General features: G+C 44.9%; 1 long non-coding RNA gene across 1 annotated transcript; it reads right to left on the bottom strand.

Annotated features, from left to right (window-relative positions):
* Positions 1-466: 466 nt before the first annotated feature.
* Positions 467-10,734, bottom strand: LOC139048626 (uncharacterized). The gene is made up of 2 exons (XR_011507834.1): positions 10,032-10,734; positions 467-850 (listed from the first exon to the last, which is right to left on the bottom strand). It is a non-coding gene; the product is annotated as an uncharacterized lncRNA (long non-coding RNA).
* Between the last annotated feature and the right edge of the window lie 1,379 nt (positions 10,735-12,113).

The raw sequence follows: 12,113 nt of genomic DNA, 5'->3' as shown, positions 1-12,113 counted from the left end.
AATCATTCATGACTTTGCAGCAGCCATAAACGAGGGTAAACAAACAGACGTAATCTTCATGGATTTCCGTAAGGCGTTTGATAAAGTCTCGCATAACAAATTGTTGCATAAGCTAAGCTACATTCTGCAAAATAACAAACTACTCGCCTGGATAAAGAGTTATATTATTTGACTAACCGACGTCAGTTTGTAACACTAAATTCAGCCAGTTCAGATAAGGTGCCCGTTGATTCCGGCGTCCCCCAAGGATCAGTTCTTGGTCCGCTTCTGTTTTTACTTTACATAAATGACATTGTGGATCACATTTCTGTGGGTATTAGGTTCTACGCTGATGACTGTGTTCTGTACGAAAAAATTTCCTCTGTTGACGATCAAATTAGACTGAATGATGCCTTTAAAAGCATAGTAACATGGTGCAATGATTGGCAAATGGAAATTAACTTCGATAAAACTGTCTTTATGAGAATATCGTTAAAAAACAAGCCTTTATTGTACAACTACAATACCGAAAACATCATGCTTTCTGAAGTAACCGCATATAAATACCTTGGCCTCTGGATTACTAACACTCTCTCGTGGAACAAACATGTTGACATTGTCACGGCAAACTGCCTTCGAAAACTATTTTTCCTAAGACGCTCTCTAAAATTCGCTACGCCTCCTGTGCGGTTTCTTTCTTACAATGCCATCATTCGACCAATGTTGGAATACGCAATTGTCATATGGGATCTCTTTAATAAAAGAAACATTACTAAACTAGAAAAAGTTCAAAAAAGGGCAGTACGATTCATATATAATTCGTATGGTCGCACTTCAGTTACGGAGCTTCTCAGGAGAAGTGGATTGCCACCTGTAACAGAAAGGAACCAAACATGCCGTTTAAAGTTTTTATTTCAGCTCATAAAGGGGCACTACAACATTGATACATCACGATTTATCACTTTCTCTACTGGTTATGCTACACGTCATCGACACTCACAGACAATAACACCGTTAATTACTAAAAAGAATTGCTTCAAATTTTCCTTTTTCCCCAGAACTATTGTTGAATGGAATAATCTTACTAATGACGTTGTAACTGAATGCTCATTGCCATTATTTGAATCGCACCTATGTTTATGTAGCGAGTGATTTACTATGTTATTCAGTAACTGCTTGCATTTGTACATCGCGAGTGACCTATGTTATGTATCGCTGTATATTTACTTGGATGTTTTTCACTTTGTATCCACCCTGCTAAGGTCCTGGTAACAGGACCGCAGTATCAATAAATAAATAAATAAAAAATAGCCTTCATGGAGACGTCATGTGAGTCACCATCATAACACGGTTTGCGCGTGTCAATGCGTCTCTTCTCTAACACGCTATCTTGAGCAAGTTACTTGGAAGAGCGCATTGTAAGTCACTAGTGATCACGTCATGTTAATGAGCGATAGTAAGCAGTTACCTGCCCTTTGAAAACCATTTCTTTTGATATACGTGCCGGCAGGTAAGGGGAGTTGACGCTCGCGTGCCAATGTAGTGACGTCACGTGACTCACTAGTGATCACCTCATTCTACTTTGGGATAATGGGCAGGTTGTTGCTCTTTAAAAGCCATTTCGTTTGTTATGCATGTCGCCAGGTTAGGAGAGTGCATGGTTGGGTGAGAGCCGTAGTGACGTCAGGTGAGTCACTAGTGATCACCTCATTCCACTTTGTGATAATGAGCAGGTTGTTGCTCTTTAAAAGTCATTTCGTTTGATATGCATGTCGCCAGGTTAGGAGAGTGCACGGTTGGGTGAGAGCCGTAGTGACGTCACGTGAGTCACTAGTGATCACCTCATTCTACTTTGTGATAATGAGCAGGTTGTTGCTCTTTAAAAGTCATTTCGTTTGATATGCATGTCGCCAGATTAGGAGAGTTCATGGTTGGGTGAGAACCGTGGAGACGTCACGTGAGTCACTAGTGATCACCCCATTCGACGTTGTGATAATGAGCAGGTTGTTGCTCTTTAAAAGTCATTTCGTTTGATATGCATGTCGCCAGGTTAGGAGAGTGCATGGTTGGGTGAGAACCGTGGAGACGTCACGTGAGTCACTAGTGATCACCCCATTCGACGTTGTGATAATGAGTAGGTTGTTGCTCTTTAAGAGTCATTTCGTTTGATATGCATGTCGCCAGGATATGCATGTCGCCATGGTTGGGTGAGAGCCGTAATGACGTCACGTAAGTCACTAGTGATCAGCTCATTTGACTTTGTGATAATGATCAGGTTGTTGCTCTTCAAAAGCCATTTCGTCTGATATGCATGTGGGCAGGTTAGGAGAGTGCATGGTCGGGTGAGAACCATGATGACGTCATAAGAGTCACTAGTGATCACGTCATTGGCTGGGTGATAGTGAGCCGGTTATTATCCTTTATAAGCCCCTTCGTTTGATATGTATGCTGGCAGTTTAGGATAGTGCATGCGTGAGAAGCGTGGTGACGTCACGCCAGTCACTAGTGATCGCGTCACTTGAGTCATTGATAGGGGGCATGTCTTTGAGCTTTGAAAGCGATTTCCTTTGATATGTTAGTAGGCAGGTTAGGAGAGGTGCGACGGCGGTGGCGTCGAGCGAGTCACAAGTGAGCTAATCATGTCGCGCAAGGATAAGCTGTTGGATTTTCAGAACCATTTCATTTGGTATGCATGACGGAAGCATAAGAGTGCATAGAAAATACAAGATTAGTGAGCTATATTGAATCGCTTAGTGATTATGCCAAGTGCCTGAGTAATTGTGAGCAAGTTTTGACCCTTGCGAACAATGTCGATCGATATGCAAGGCGATAGGGAAGGAAATCACATGTCATGATCGCGACCCAAGTCGCCTAATATCCGTCACGATTCTGCCGCACTTACCTCTATAAGGGGCTAAGATATCAATATCCCCCACCACATAAAGCATTAACAAAGGAGGAGGCCGCAGGTTGGCGGAGACTGCAAACGGGCTTCTTTCCAAACTTACACATACTAAGTAGGATGTTCCCCATGCAGTATAGCGCAACCTGTCCGTGGTGTGGAGCTAAACCAACATTATACCACATTACATGGGAGTGTACAAGAAACCAGGCATTCCACAAACACAAAACACCAAGTGCGGAGCAATGGGAGAGCTGGCTCACCAGCCGCGAGCCAGAGGATCAAAGAGCTCTAATAGCGCACGCGTGCGAGGCGGCCCGGCTCAGTGAAGCCCTGGACTCGGGGCCCATTCATGGCTGAAGAGGACCCAAGCTTCAAGAATTAAGACTTCGGCCTCGACCCGCTAAAACCTTAAAAGAGTCAATAAAGTTTTCCATTCCATTCCATTCCATTCGCTTATGTGAGTCTCTTGTCACTCGGGAATGCGACTCAAGAAGGAGGAAATGAGCGAGCGGTATAGACCAGAACACGCTAGTCTCGCCCCCAGACTAACCGAACGCATACTCTCGCACCCGGGTTGCCCGGTCGACCGGCGCTATTTTGTACTGGGCTGCCAAAGTGTGTTCGTCGGCGACCAGTAGACATAGCAAGCGCCAGCTCTAGGGCTCCAAAGTGCGGAAATGTGCCCGTTCACACGGATACAAAGTAGAAGAAGTCATCTGGGCATCATTGCGTCGTGTTTGGATGCCAAAACAACCAGCGGAAGAGGAGCAGGTTGCTTAGCGCTGTTTGGGAAGAGCACAACACACGTAGGGAATCGTGCCGGTGCGGTGTTTTCAGCCTGCGCCGATTTCCATCCGCAACGAAGAATGCCAAGCTGCGCCACCGGTGGATAGCTGCAGTGAATAGCAGGCACGTACCCAGGGGGGGGCCCAGGGGGGCCCGGGCCCCCCCCGAAATCAAATAGCATACCCCCCCCCTCCCCACCCACGCCACCACTCCTCACACATTCCTAAAGCGCCGCCAGATCAATGTTGAGACTTCGCAGCTGTTCATCGGTCAGCATTATGCTGCCTTTTTCACTCTTTTTAGATGGCGGTAGTTATCGGCACCTCTTGTAATGTGAAGGACAGTTTTCTCATAGATTCCGCACCCGCGTGGATAACTTGAGATGCGCTGAGTTGTCACCATCTATTCAACCGTCACGCGCATAGCTGTTGCTTTTGTTAGTTCAACCTTCTTTGTTTAGGCTGATCCTGGGACCAGGAGAGAGATGCGGCTGTTACTCAGCTGGTCTGTACTCTCATGGAACGAGTTGCGGCCGGAGAAAACGCCAATTGCGTTTAACTTATCCCTTTGCTTCATTGTTTCCTTGAGTTACGGCTCGCCGCGACGCTGACCGGAACCATATACACGTGATATGGGTTAGATAAGGTGGGAAATAAAATAACGTGAAAGAGCGTCCATCTTGAAAAAACCCTGCAATAACCATTAAACCCATAACCAAGATGACTGTCGCCCGTTACCTCGTCTGTTTTTCCCTAACTGTATAGCACTTTTCGTGCAAAATTGGCAACTGGAAACAAAAATCGCAAGGAGTTGAGATATTTAGCGATCTACTAAGGGAGAGAGCCAAGGCAACAACCAAACTGCAAGCAAAAGCGAATAATAAAAAAGTTAACCGTTGTTTATGAGAATATTTATGGATCAACATCTTTTTATTTAAAAAGGAAGTAGAGAAATCGCCGCTGGAAGTGGAGAACAATTACTTATTTGAATGACGCTTCTACAGTTATCGGTCGAACCGCCTCACGTAGCCACTTCTCTGCTGTGCTTATGTGGGTGTTTTTCTAACCTTTCGCAGTGAGCGCAGTGCGTCTAGAATCGCAGAGTCTTGCGCTCTACGCGGTTGTATGGGACTGGCGGCCGCGCAGCATTACGCAATTCGCGGAACTGTCAAAACTGATCAACAAGGCGAAAATAACTGATATTCGAAACTATAACATGAAAAAGACTGAAGAAGCCGTAGAAATGAACGCAGCCTGAAATCAGTAAAAAAGAAACCTGGCGTAGGACAAACCATGATGTATGCACTAAAATATACGAAGGATAATATCATCAGCAATCTCGAAGATATAGTAAAAGCAGCGGAAAAATTCTAAGCTGACCTGTATACAGTACCAAGAGGAGTCACGATAGTTCACTTAGAAACAGTAATGAACGGGATGCAGAAACCCTCCTATATCTAGCGATGAGGTCAAAAGGGCCCTGCAAGACATGAAACGGTGAAGAGCGGGAGGATAAGGTGGAATAACAGTCGATTTAATCAAAGATGGAGGAGACATAATGCTTGGAAAACTGGCGGCTCTTTATACGAAGTGTCTATCGACTGCAAGGGTCCCAGGAAACTGGACGAATGCAGACATACTAATCCACAAAAAAGCAGACGTTAAAGAATTGAACAATTATGGGACCATTAGGTTGCTCCCAGTATTATATAAAATATTTACCAAAATAATCTCCAATAGAATAAGGTTAACACTGGATTTTGTCAACCAAGGGAACAGGCTGGCTTCAGGAAGAGATACTTTACAATGGATCACATCCATGTCATCAACCAGGTTATCGCGAAATCTGCAGAGTACAATAAGCCTCTCTATGTGGCTTATATAGATTACGAAAAGGCATTTGATTCAGTAGAGATACCAGCAATCGTAGAGGCACTACGTAATCAAGGAGTACAGAACGCTTACGTAAAAAGCTTGGAAAATATTGCTACATGCGTGAGGTATTTGTTTGTTTGAACAAGGCGCGTAGGCGCCATCACTCCAGAAAAGAGGAGGAAGAACGAACTGGGCTCGCGCTGTGAATCTAACCGGTCAGCGCTGCAACCGTTATTGTAAATATAATTTGTAAATAGTTTGTGGTCTTACTGAGTCGTCTTTCGCGTTAGAATATCTACGAGGTTCTACAGCTACCTTAATTCTACACAAGAAAAGCAGGGAGATACCTATAAAGAAACGGGTCAGACAGGGAGACACAATTTCTCCAAAGCTATTTTCTGCGTGCTTAGAAGAATGCAAGCTATTAAACTGGGAAGGCTTAGGAGTAAAGATCGACGGCAAATATCTCAGCAACCTTCGGTTTGCCGATGACATTGTTCTATTCAACAACAATGCAGACGAGTTACAACAAATGATTGGAGACCTTAACAGAGAGAGTGTAAGAGTGGGGTTGAATATTGTTATGCAGAAGATGAAGATAATGATAAATAGCCGGGCAAAGGAACAAGAGAGCAGGATGGCCAGTCGGCCACTAGAGACTGTGAAGGAGTACGTTTACCTAGGTCAATTAATCAGAGGGAACCCTGATCATGAGAAGGAAATTCTCAGAAGAATAAAAATAGGTTGGATCGCATACGGCAGACATTGCCAGCTCCTGACTGGAAGCTTACCATTATTATTAAAAAAATAAAGTGTGCAATCAGTGCATTTTGCCAGTGCAATATGTCCAGTGCCAATGCATTTTCCAGTGCATTGCCCAGTGCATTTTGCCAGTGCATATGGGGCAGAGACTTGAGAGCAAGTTAAGGACCACGCAAAGAGCGATCGAACGAAGATTGCTAGGCATAACGTTAAGAGAGAAAGAGAGTGGTTTGGATCAAATAGCGAACGGGTATAGACGATATTCTAATTGACATCAAGAGGAAAAAATGTAGCTGGGCAGGTCATGTAATGCGCCGGTTAGATAACCGTTGGACCATTAGGGTTACAGAATGGGTACCAAGCGAAGGGAAACGCAATCGAGGACGACAAAACACTAGGTGGAGCGATGAAATTAGGAAATTCGCGGGCGCTAGTTGGAATCGGTTGGTGCAGGACAGGGGTAATTGGAGATCGCAGGGAGAGGCCTTCGTCCTGCAGTGGACCTAAAACATGATGATGATGATGATGATGATGATGATGGAGGTGGTGGGCCCCCCCCGAAAAAAAATCCTGGGTACGTGCCTGGCTCTAAACGATTTGATGCACACATTTTCTGTGTGTGTGTTCCAGCGTAAATCTGATGTAAACGTTAAACCCAAGTATTTGTGTTTTTCAACGTTCTCGAGTTTGTTGTCATCAATGTAGTACGAGTAACTAAGGGTACACTTCTTACGTGAAATAGACATAGACACTGATTTTTGAGGGTTTATGACCATTTGCCAATCGTCGCACCATTTTTTAATTTTTTGAAGATTTGAGTTAAGTTCTTCTTGATCTTGTCTCGACTGAATTTTATTGTAAATGACGCAGTCGTCTGCAAACAAGCGCAATGGTACAGTGATCTCATTAGGCATATCATTAATAAATACGAGAAATAAGAGTGGTCCTAGTACCGTGCCCTGAGGTACCCCAGACTCTACAAGGGAGGGTACAGACTGGCAGTTTCCAATTTGAACATACTGTTCTCTGCAAAGAAGGTAAGACGCGAACCATTTCGTGATTGCGGGATTCTTAAATATGGCGTCTATTTTATGTATTAACTTAGGATGAGAAACTTTATCAAACGCCTTTGCAAAGTCTAGGTACACAATGTCGGTTTGTCCACGTGAATTAATGGTTTGGGAGAGGTCATGTACAATTTCTATAAGTTGAGTTGTCGTGGAGAGTTTCCTTCTGAAACCATGTTGACGGCTGTATAATACCTTATGGTAATCCAGATATTTAATTAAGTGTTTTGATACAATGTGCTCCAGTAATTTTGAACATGCGCTGGTAAGGGAAATTGGGCGGTAGTTGTTGACGTCTGCTGTCGCGCCGCCTTTGTGTATCGGTACGATTTTGGCACGCTTCCAAGGACTGGGGAAACAGCCGGTAGTAATAGATGAGCGAAATATAATGGCAAGATATTTTGAAACCCATGCTGCATACCTGTATAAAAATTCGTTGGGTATTTCATCTGGTCCAGGCGATTTCTTTATATTAATGTTGAGGAGCAAGTTAAGAATTCCTTCTTCACTAATTATTATATCCTCTATTGGGACCCTATCTGAGGTGTCTACAAAGTGCGGAACCATACCGTTATCTCGTGTAAAAACAGACGAGAAAAAATCACTAAAGCTGTCAACCTGTTTATCGTTATTTTGGCTCGCATCCACGTGTGGTCGCTTATCCTTAAGATTAATGTAGCGCCAAAATTTTCCCGGGTCTTCTGCAAGAAATTTTTTGAGTGTGATGCCATAAAACCTGTCCTTGCTCTCCCGAACAAGTTGCTTTAACTGTTTACTTAGTTGTCGAATGCGTACCTTATATTCTGAGGTGGAGTTTTGCAAACGGGCTTTTCGTTCCCTTTTCAGTTTCCTTTTAATATGTATAATTTCCCTCGTCATCCAAGGCGTTTTCTTCCTGACAATTTTGCGGCGTTTGGGGACAAAACGTTCGATACACTGTCGCACAATGTTTGAAAAAGTGTTCCACAGGAGGTCTGTACTGGCTCCGGAGTGATAATGCATTAAAAACTTGTCGAGGGACTGTTCTAAGAAGTCAAGTGCACCGACGTCATCAGCAGCTTGAAAGTCTAGGATGAACTTCTTTGAATGAGTACTCGGTATGTCTGCAGTAACGTTTAAAGATAATAAAACCATATTATGGTCGGACAGACCCTCAGCAACTTCACAGCAGACAAGAGAAGACATCAAGCCTGGCGATACAAAAACCAAATCAAGAATTGAGGACGTCGTTCCGCATACTCGTGTGTAATCCGTTACAACCTGGGTTAGCTCGTAACAAAACGTAAGCTCTAGTAGTTGTTCACAACTGGCGACTTCTACCTGTCCAGGGGATTGGGATAGCCAATCAATCCCTGGTAAGTTAAAGTCACCTAGGATCAGAATATTATCACCTTGGTGCAGATTCGAATCCATAAAGGTCCTGAGTTGAAACAACGCATCTATGGGGCAACCGGGGGGACGGTACACACCACCTATGAAAACTGTACGACTGCCTAAGTTAGTTTTAATCCATACACTTTCAATATCACTCTCAACTGGCAGAATCGTGAATGAAATGTTGCTTTTAATCATAATGGCAACACCACCACCCCTTCTCCCTCGATCTTTTCTTATTACTATGTACCCGGAAGGTGTTATTTCTGCATCGCATATGTCCGTGTGTAACCATGTTTCTGTTATGACCAGGATGTCTGGGTCATGTTCCAAAACAGCACATTCCAAAGCGTCGGTCTTATTCACCAGGCTTCTGGCATTTAAATTTATTATTTTAAAAGCAGAGGATTCCGGGTGACGAGTTCATGCCGTAGTTTTATCGGGAGAGGCGTGCCACTTGCTCCGTTCGTTTGTTACATCATTCCAAGCGTACATAGTTTTATCAACTCGGAGCTTGTCAAAAAATAATTTAACCTTGGCACCCTTCATTCTTTCTTCTTCCGATGATTTCCAAAGTTTCTTGCGGATCTCAACGACACGCTTGGAAAAGTCTTCATTAATGCTAAATTGTGTACCTCGGAGTTTCCTGCAGTTGCTCAGAATTCTAACTTTATCCCTGAAGTCCGTAACTCTTAAAATAATCGGACGAATTTGACCAGGGATTTTCTTTCCTAACCTATGTATTCGTTCGATAGAGTTTAGTTTTTGTTTTAGTATACCTCCAATGATTTCCTCGTTCACCTTTTTCATCAAAATTTCATCTGTTTCGGAGTCTTCCTCCTCTACTCCTCTTATGATAAGATTATTTCGCCTAGAGCGGTTATCCAAGTCCTCAGTTTGTCTTCTCAAGGCAGCCACGTGCACATCTAGTGTCTCAACGCAACTTTCCACTTTGGTAAGCCTGTTCTCAATTTGATCCATGCTCTGTAATTTCTTTTCAATATCGACAAGTTTACTTTGAATTTGCGTTATGTTTAATTCTGATGATACTTGTTTTTGTTGAATTTCGCTAATTTTTGACAAAATTTCTTTTTGGTTCTGAAGCATTTCTTTAACCATATCCTCCATCGGAGGCCCAGGGTTTTCTTCTACATCTCCGGAAAGAATAAGTAACAGGCTTGCCATTGAAGACACATCATTCAAACAATCCAGCACTATTTGTGGACACGGCAACACAATAAGGCATAAGGAATTGCTAGAAAAGCCTGTTTTTCGACCACCAACCTGCACGAAGAGCGGCACATTAGGTGTCATCGTCACGACAGGGTTGCCGTGTCCACTGAAGAATGCAGGCGCTGGTGGCCCTTTTAAACCCAACGGCGAGGCGATCCACTTATCGGTGAGTGACGTCATCGTAGCTTTGCGCGGTTCTCCGTGGGCATCATGTGCATGCGCAGCAGCTGAGATTGTTGGGGGCGTAGAAAAGGTATCGAAAGCGTTGTCGAAACGAACCGTCACCGGAGTTCCCAATTCAGCGCCACGCCAGCAGCATCCGTCACTTGTCGAAATCGTTGTTCCCGAGGCCGAAGCGAGAACGAGGCATCCAGCGGCAATCTGCACGAAGAGCGGCACATTAGGTGTCATCGTCACGACAGGGTTGCCGTGTCCACTGAAGAATGCAGGCGCTGGTGGCCCTTTTAAACCCAACGGCGAGGCGATCCACTTATCGGTGAGTGACGTCATCGTAGCTTTGCGCGGTTCTCCGTGGGCATCATGTGCATGCGCAGCAGCTGAGATTGTTGGGGGCGTAGAAAAGGTATCGAAAGCGTTGTCGAAACGAACCGTCACCGGAGTTCCCAATTCAGCGCCACGCCAGCAGCATCCGTCACTTGTCGAAATCGTTGTTCCCGAGGCCGAAGCGAGAACGAGGCATCCAGCGGCAATCTGCACGAAGAGCGGCACATTAGGTGTCATCGTCACGACAGGGTTGCCGTGTCCACTGACAATGACAGTGTTCTGCGTGCTTTAATAATATATGGCACCAACACAGTGCTGTAAATTCCTTCACAGGTTACGTGCCAAAAAGCTCACACGTGTTCTAGCAATATAGCGCGTGGTTTGTACAAACGTAATAGCGTACCTACCCGATGTATTCGCTTCTGCAGTCTGCACAGCACTCAGTGTGTCCATTGTGGACTTGCACGAGGTCTTGAAGTTTGATTAAATCCAGACAGCGAAAATGACAGGTTAGAAAAAACGTGAAACACGCCTTCCGCCCAGCTAAAAAGCCCAAGCTTCGCTTTCGCGCCGGGTCGCATCTCCCGGCGTGGCAGCCCAGGCCTGCTACTTCGCGGCGCTTGGGATAGATGGCGCGACCGGCGCTCATCAATACGCCGCGCCCTTTGAATTCACGGTGTTCTGGTGTATAACACACGGAAGTGTTTGTGAAGCAACCATGACAAGACCGGTAGCGTGGAAACTGTGCTCCTGTAGTGCAGACGCCAATATAGTGATCACATCAATGAATACACGGCATTCATGACGCCTGTTACGAGCTCTTATGCAAGAATTATTCGTTTCTCAATCAATTTCCCACAGGATTAAATTGACTGGCACTGGGATTAAAATGTGTGGCACTTTGATTAAAATGGATGGCGCAGGGATTAAATGAGTTGGCACGCGGATTAATTCGGATGGCGCTGGGATTAAAAGTGATGGCGCCTGGATTAAATTATTGTCACTGGGATTAAAAATGCTGGCACTCAGATTAAATTGGCTGGCACCTGGATTATTTTCAATGGCGTTCGGATTAAACTGAGCGGGAAAACCTGTAGTAGCGGTGCTCCGCGCGCTAGGAGAAAAGTGTGGCGGAAATGACGCAGTATGTTCTCCTTTTTTGCTGCTTTTTTTATTTCTTTGTTGTAGCGGCCGTGGCTTCTGGGCCACAATTGTATGGTGTAAAACCCCTCAATCTCCCAAAGTAGCGCCATTCACTTCCCTCCTCCTCCGCTCGGCGCGGCCTCGATGGTGGCGCCGTCGGTGGTGGGCCTGCCATAGCAGACGACGGCTAACACGCTACGGGAGGAAATCCGCAGAAAAGTTCGTTCGAGCCCTGCGGAGCAGTTTTTTCAATCGAGATCTTTCTTCGTCAGTCGGTAACTGGCCTTTAGAACTTCGTGTTGGAATTGCGGAAGAAATAGAGAAAAGGACCATTATTCAAGGCGTATTTAAGGCGTAAAGCGCGCGCCGTTGAGAGTTCGTGTTGCTGAAACACGACGCATGCACGCGGTGTACTCAAACACGCGCGTAATTACCAAAGTTTCAGGTGTTGACTGCGTGAAAGTATGTGTACGTGGTTTCGTAGGT

This window comes from Dermacentor albipictus, chromosome 8 (assembly GCF_038994185.2).
Source record: "Dermacentor albipictus isolate Rhodes 1998 colony chromosome 8, USDA_Dalb.pri_finalv2, whole genome shotgun sequence".
Lineage (NCBI taxonomy): Eukaryota > Metazoa > Arthropoda > Arachnida > Ixodida > Ixodidae > Dermacentor > Dermacentor albipictus.
Note: the sequence above shows the minus strand (reverse complement) of the source record. Positions and strands in the feature narration are given on the sequence as shown.